Below are 8,001 nucleotides of genomic sequence, written 5' to 3'. Positions count from 1 at the left end.
CCAAGATCATATAGGGCTTTGTAAAAAAAGTTCTTTCCAGTAGTTCATAGGATCTAAAACTTCCATAGATCTGGCATCTTCCTTGGTAGCTCATGCTGAATTAGGATACTGTACTTCTTAGTAAGTATCTCTATTTCATCATCCCTTAGGTCCATCTTTTCAAAAGGAATGTCTTTTAGACAGGCTGTATAAGGGGTCTTTTTTTTCAATACCTCTATAAAAGAGATATTGACTTGCAGCTCCTTAAGGGCTGCTGGGAAATGAGCTAACTACTTATCTGCCAGTTCTTTTTGCATGCCAAGGAAAGGTAGCTCTTGAGGCTCTTTCACATCTGCAAGGGCGTGCTCTGTGGGAATCACAGGCTCCTCTTGCACGCCCAGAGAAGAATCAACTTGAGGTTCCTTCTCTTCTGTAGGGGCGTGCTCAATGGCATTCTCAAGATCCTTCTGGTTCGTGATTGTCTTCGGCCCCTCAGTAGCAAACATCTGAGGTTTGGCCCCTTTGATGAAGACTACTGTCTCACCTTCTTCCAAGGTCTCCTTCACAGAGAACATTAGGCTTTTTGTGAGGGTCCTTTAGGGATGCACCTCTCCAAACAACTTAGTAAGAGGAATATTAACCTTCTCAGGTATCCACCGGTCATGGATGAGAATGTCTCCTTGAGGGTAGTTACCACTCATGTTACTGGAAGCAATATAAACCTCAGTAGGGGGTGTAGCTACAGGCTCCATATTTAGAACTTCTATCCTAAGTGGGGTCTGAACATCTGTTGCTAACTTAGCTAATCTCTGTAAAGGAAACACTTATTCAGGAATTTGTTAACAACCTTATCCCAGGTGTTCACACTTCCTTTGGGTATAATGTGCCACCAATCTTTTGCTCAATCTCTCAGAGCAAATGGGAACATTTTTAGCTTGTAGAATTCAGGTTCCACTCCATTGGTGTCTGGAGTGTCATAGAATAGTTGAAAGTCAGAGATGAATTTATTGGGGTCTTCCTGTGGGTGTCCGTAAAATTGGAACTTCTGCAGCACTAGGGCGATCAGTTATGGGTTGATCTCAAAGCTTCTTGCTCTGATAGGAGGCACGTTAATACTTTCTCCATAGAAATCAGGAGTGTAGTCACCAAGAACCTTTCTTGCCCTTCCTTCAGGTTCGGCCATGTCTCAGTTTCTTGTTCAAAATTTTCTAAAAGATTTCTTCCGAAGTGTTGTGCTTTAATTTAATGCAAGAGGCTCCTCCTTAAAGTCCTCTCAGGTTCAGGATTAGGAGTCAAGAGGGGTTTTTTATCCCTGTTCCTGGTCATAAACAAGAAAAGAAGAAAGACGACAAAATAAAAGCCAAATGGGAGTTCTATGTTCAAGAACAAAGGACTTCCTGTGAGATGTGAAGAAAGAAGAAGAAAACAGAAAAGTGAAGATGGGAGATGAGAAAGGAGAAGTAATTCGAATAATTAGAAGTAAAGAAGAGAAGAATTTGAAATAGAAAAGACAAATAAGAATTAAAATATTTTTGTTTTTATTTTATTTATTAATTAATTTTTGAAAACTAAGGTTAATTAATTTAAAAAGATTTAAAATTTAAATGTTAAATTTTCGAAAATAGAAGAGAGAGAAGAAGAAAACGTTTTCAAAAATTAAGAGAGAAGAGAGTTAGTTAGGAAGTTTTGAAAAGAAGAGAGAGAAGATAAGATATTAATTAAGAAAAGATTTGAATTTAAAATAAGATAAGAGACAAGATAAGAAAAGATTTGATTTTAAAATTTGAAATTAGAAAAAGATAAGATAAGAAATTAAAAAGATTTGAAAAAGATTTAATTTTAAAATTTAAAAGGAAAAAAGATAAGATAGAAAAGTTAAGATAAGTTAGGTAAGATAAGATAAGATAAGAAAGTTAAGAAAAAATAAGTTTTAAAATTAAAAATATTTGAAATTAAAAATTGAAATTTGAAAATTAAATTTTGAATTTTGAATTTTGAAATTGAATTTTGAAATTTTGAAAATTGAATTTTGAAATTTGAAATTTGAAATAAGAAAAGATAAGATTTTGAAAAAGATATGATTTTTGAAAAAGATATGATTTTAAAATAATTTGATTTTTAAAATTTAAAGCTAAGATAAGATAAAATAAAAATTTTAAAATTAAATTCTGAATTTTTATTAAGAATTTTCGAAAATTAAATTAATTTTAAGATAGAAAAGATGTTTTTTTTTTTAAATCTAGCACCCCTAATTTTCGAAAATTTTGGAGAGAAACACAAAGGGATACCAAATTTAAAAATTTTAAGATAAAAAACCCAAAAAAACTTAAGAACACCTTGAAGACTAACAAGAATAAAAAGAACAAAACTCAAGAAGCTTAAAGAACACAAGAACATACAAAGAACACCAAACGTAAAATTTTTAGAAAACCAAACATATATTTTCGAAAATTGAAAGAAAAATAACAAGAAGACACCAAACTTAAAGATTTGACAAAAGATTTAACAAAAAAAAACTATTTTTGAAAATTTTTTGAAAGGAAGATACCAAAAATTTGAAAATTACTGTAATTAATAAAAACAAAGACTCAAAAAAACGAAAATTTATCAAGAATATAAACATAAAGACTCAAACTAAGAACAAAGATAAAAATAATTTTGAAAAGCCCTTTTTTTTTAAATTTTCGAAAAAAAAGAGAAGGAAAAAATAAAAATACAAGACTCAACAAGAACAAAAATTGAACAAAGAAAAGAAAAATATTTTTGAAAAAGTTTCTAATTTTTTTCGAAAATTGAAGAAGAAGAAAATAGAATTAAAAGACTCAAATAAAATAAAATAAATTACCTGATCTAGGGAGCAAGACAATCTGTCAGTTTGTCCAAACTCAACAATCCCCGGCAATGGCGCCAAAAACTTGGTAGCATGAATCCCCACACCTTCGTACTGTTATACCAACAAGTGCACTGGGTCGTCCAAGTAATATCTGAGCGAGTCAGGGTCGATCCCATGAGGATTGTTGGCTTGAAGTAAGCTATGGTTATCTTGCAGGTCTTAGTCAGGCAGATCAGAAGGTTGTTGGAAGAGTTGTCAAATTTGCATTAAAGGAATATCATATGTAATATTCTGTAAATAAAAAGGAATCAATAATAGGGATATGTTGAAGTATTGGAGTTGCTTTTCCTTTCTGAATTAACTTTGGTATTACTGTCCTCTTTGCTTGTAAGTGATTTCTTCAATGGCAGGCTGTATGTGATTGACACTGGTCCAGATCTGAACCCCAGGTTTAGTGCAGATCCATTCAAATTGAGGGTGAAGCTCATACAGTTCATTCTCCTTAATGATCCTACTCAAAATGCCACAGATAAGGTTAGATCTTCCGGATCAGAGAATGTTGCACCTTGGGTTCTAGCCTCTACTACAGAGACTCAAATCTTCCCGGAAATCGGCTGAACTGATGTCTCGAAAAGTCCCAAACGAAGTCGTGGATTAGCTATCTAAGAGACGTATATTCAAGCTGGTGGTTCATCATTGTCCGATGAAAGACAAACTCTGAACCCATGTAGAATGTGATAACCTTGTGCCAGTTCAATGCATTCATATTGATGAAGAACGAATATACATCTTAGAATTAATCAAACACGGATCGAAGAGAAACAATAATACTTTTATTAATTCAAAGGACTCAACAGGGCTCCTCCCCTCAACCTAGAAGGTTTAGAAACTCATACTGAAAGGAAAATACAATGGTAAATGTGTATGATGGGCGAAGATCAAAGAAAAGGTCTGAATTACATATACATAATCCCTTAAATACTAAACAAATGACTAGTAAGGGTAAAACAGTCTATCTAGTGCTAAAATTCACTTTTACGGCCCACTTGGTGAGTGTTTGGGCTGAGCTTTGATGAGATCCACGTGCTATGAGGTCTCTGGGTGTGGAACGCCAGCTAGGGGGTCCTCTTTGGGCGTTTGTAAATTTGTCTCTGCTCTTTTAGGCATTGGACGCCTGGAAGGGGGTTGGAAGCTGGCATTAGACGCCAGTTTTGGGCCTTCTAATACGAAGCAAAGTATGGACTATTATATATTTCTGGAAAGCTCTGGAATTCAGGTTTCCATAGCCATTGAGAGAGCTCCATTGGGACTTCTGTAGCTCCAGAAAAGCTCTTCCAAGTGCAGGCAGGTCAGATCTGGACAGCATTTGCAGTGCTTTCTCTGGCTTTGAATCTAACTTTTGCTCCAGCTCTAACATTATGGTTCTAAGTTCTAACCAGCTCCAAAAGAGTATAATTTTAGGGGACGGTTCCACAACTTTCAAAATTTTACGCAAATTATGATTAATTATGTGTTACTAATTTCAATCTGTCATAAAATCACTTTTTTTAAAAATTTAAACTAATAATAGAAGATATATGTAATTATATCTCTAACATATTCCTTCATACAAGTAATTTTTTTTTGAGTTTGTATTGTATAATTCCTTTTATTTATCTTATTTTAATTTTTTAATAAGGTATTAGACTCTTTAAGAAATAAAAAAGAAATAAGAGAAGAATAGAAAGAGAAAATAAGAGGAACTAAAGAAAATTGATCTTGATTTTCTTGTGAATTAGTATTAGTTGAAGTTATTCAATTTGATACAAGTTGATATATATATATTGTTCATACATCGGTTCGAGCTGTAATGAACCGGGTGTTATGGGATTTTGATAATTAAAATATAAATAAAATATAAAATAGGATAAAGATACTTATGTATTTCATTGGTGAGAATTTCAGATAAGTGTATGGAGATGCTTTGTTCCTTCTGAATCTCTGCTTTCCTACTGCCTTCATCCAATCATTCATACTCCTTTCCATGGCAAGCTGTATGTTGGGGGATCACCGTTGTCAATGGCTACCGTCCGTCCTCTTAGTGAAAATGGTCCAAATGCACTGTTACCACACGGCTAATCAGCTGTTGGTTCTCGATCATGCTGGAATAGGATCCATTGATCATTTTGCGTCTGTCACTACGTCCAACACTCGCAAGTTTGAAGCTCGTCATAGTCATCCCATCCCAGATCCTACTCGAAATACCACAGACAAGGTTTAGACTTTTCGGATCTCAAGAATGGCCATCAATAATTCTAGCTATACCACGAAGGTTTTAATCTTAGATTAGAAACCCAAAAGATACACATTCAAGCTTGTTTGTATGTAGAACGGAAGTGGTTGTCAGGCACGCGTTTATAGGTGAGAATGGTGATGAGTGTCACATAATCATCACATTCATCATGTTCTTGTGTGCGAATGGATATCTTAGAGAAGAAATAGGCTTGAGTTGAATAGAAAAACAATAGTACTTTGCATTAATTCATGAGGAACAGCAGAGCTCCACACCTTAATCTATGGGGTGTAGAAACTCCACCATTGAAAATAAATAAGAACAAGGTCCAAGCATGGCCGAATGGCCAGCCCCCTAAACCTGTACAATGTGATCTCCCCCGTATGAAATAAATCACTAAAAGTAGTTTTTATACTAAGCTAGTAGCTAGGGTTACATAAGATAAGTAATTGATGCAGAAATCTACTTCCGGGCCCACTTGGTGTGTGCTTGGGCTGAGCATTGAGCTTTCATGTATAGAGACTATTTTTGGAGTTAAACGCCAGGTTGTAGCTTGTTTCTGGCGTTTAACTCTGATTTGCAACCTGTTTCTGGCATTTAACTCCAGAATAGGGCAGGGAGTTGGCGTTTGAACGCCAGTTTACGTCATCAAAACTCGGGCAAAGTATGGACTATTATATATTTCTGGAAAGCCCTAGATGTCTACGTTCCAACGCAATTGAGAGCGTGCCAATTGGGTTCCTTTAGCTCTAGAAAATCTATTTTGAGTGCAGGAAGGTCAGAATCCAACAGCATCTGTAGTCCTTCTTCAGCCTCTGAATAAGATTTTTGCTCAAGTCCCTCAATTTCAACCAGAAAATACCTGAAATCACAAAAAAACACACAAACTCATAGTAAAGTCCAGAAATGTGATTTTTAATTAAAAAATAATAAAAATATACTAAAAACTAACTAAATCATACTAAAAACTACTAAACAATGCCAAAAAGCGTATAAAGTATCCGCTAATCACAACACCAAACTTAAATTGTTGCTTGTCCCCAAGCAACTAAAAATCAAATAGGATGAAAAGAAGAGAATATACTATAAATTCTAAAATATCAATGAAACTTAGCTCCAATTAGATGAGCGGGACTAGTAGCTTTTTGCCTCTGAACAGTTTTGGCATCTCACTTTATCCTTTGAAGTTCAGAATGATTGGCATCTATAAGAACTTAGAATTTAGATAGTGTTATTGATTATCCTAGTTCATTATGTTGATTCTTGAACACAGATACTTTATGAGTCTTGGCCGTGGCCCTAAGCACTTTGTTTTCCAGTATTACCACCGGATACATAAATGCCACAGACACATAACTGGGTGAACCTTTTCAGATTGTGACTCAGCTTTGCTAGAGTCCCTAATTAGAGGTGTCCAGGGTTCTTAAGCATACTCTTTTTTTTTTGGTTTGTACCTCGACTTTAACCGCTCAGTCTCAAGCTTTTCACTTGACACCTTCACGCCACAAGCACATGGTTAGGGACAGCTTAGTTTAGCCGCTTAGGCCATGATTTTATTCTTTTGAGCCCTCCTATCCACTAATGCTCAAAGCCTTGGATCCTTTTTACCCTTGCTTTTTAGTTTAAAGGGTTATTGGCTTTTTTCTCTTGCCTTTTGGTTTAAAGAGCTTTTGGCTTTTTCTGCTTGCTTTCTTTTTTTCTTCCTTTTTTTTTCGCAAGCCTTGTATTCACTGCTTTTTCTGGTTTCAAGAATCAATTTTATGATTTTTCAGATCATCAATAACAGTTCTCCTTTTTCATTATTCTTTCAAGAGCCAACAGTTTTAACATTCATGAACAACAATAAAAAAAATATGCACTGTTCAAGCATTCATTCAGAAAACAAAAAGTATTGTCACCACATCAATATAATTAAACTAATTTCAAGGATGAATTCAAAATCATGTACTTCTTGTTTTTTTTTTAGAATATTTTTTATTTAAGAGAGGTGATGGATTCATAGGACACTCATAGCTTTAAGACATAGACACTAGACACTAATGATCATGTAATAAGACACAAACATAAATAAAAATAAAGCATAGAGAACAAAAACAGAAAAATTAAATAGAGAAGGAGATTAAGGAACGGGTCCACCTTAGTGAGGGTGGCGTCTTCTTCCTCTTGAAGAACCAATGGTGTTCTTGAGCTCCAATATGTCTCTTCCTTGCCTTTGTTGCTCCTCCCTCATAGCTCTTTGATCTTCTCTAATCTCATGGAGAATGATGGAGTGCTCTTGGTGCTCCATCCTTGGTTGTCCCATGTTGGAACTTAATTCTTCTAGGGAGGTGTTAATTTGCTCCCAATAGTTTTATGGAGGAAAGTGCATCCCTTGAGGCATCTCAGGGATTTCATGATGAGGAATTTTCTCATGCTCTTGTTGAGGTCCATGAGTGGGCTCTCTTGTTTGCTCCATCCTCTTTTCTTAGTGATGGGCTTGTGAGATGAATCTCTCCATCTCCCATGACTCAGAGGTGGAAGTAATTGCCTTCCCTTTTCTCTTTCTTGAGGTTTCTCTGGCCTTAGGTACCATTAATGGTTATGGAAAAACAAAAGGCAATGCTTTTACCACACCAAACTTAAAATGTTTGCTCATCCTCGAGCAAAAGAAGAAGGAAAATAGTAGAAGAAGAAGAAAATGGAGGAGATGGAGGGGAAGAGTGTATTCGGCCAAGGGGGGAAAAAGTGTTTGTAATGTGTGAAAATGAGGTAGTGTTGAGGGGTTATATAGGGTGGGGGAAGGGTTAGGTTTCGTGTATTAGGGTTGCGTTTGGGAGGGAAAGGATTTTTTAATTTGGAGGTAGGTGAGGTTTTTGGGGAAGAGTGGATGGATGTCAATGGTGAAGAGTTTTTGGGGAAGAGATATGGAGGTGATTGC

Source organism: Arachis ipaensis, chromosome B01 (assembly GCF_000816755.2).
Source record: "Arachis ipaensis cultivar K30076 chromosome B01, Araip1.1, whole genome shotgun sequence".
NCBI lineage: Eukaryota > Viridiplantae > Streptophyta > Magnoliopsida > Fabales > Fabaceae > Arachis > Arachis ipaensis.
This window is presented reverse-complemented; position numbering follows the sequence as displayed.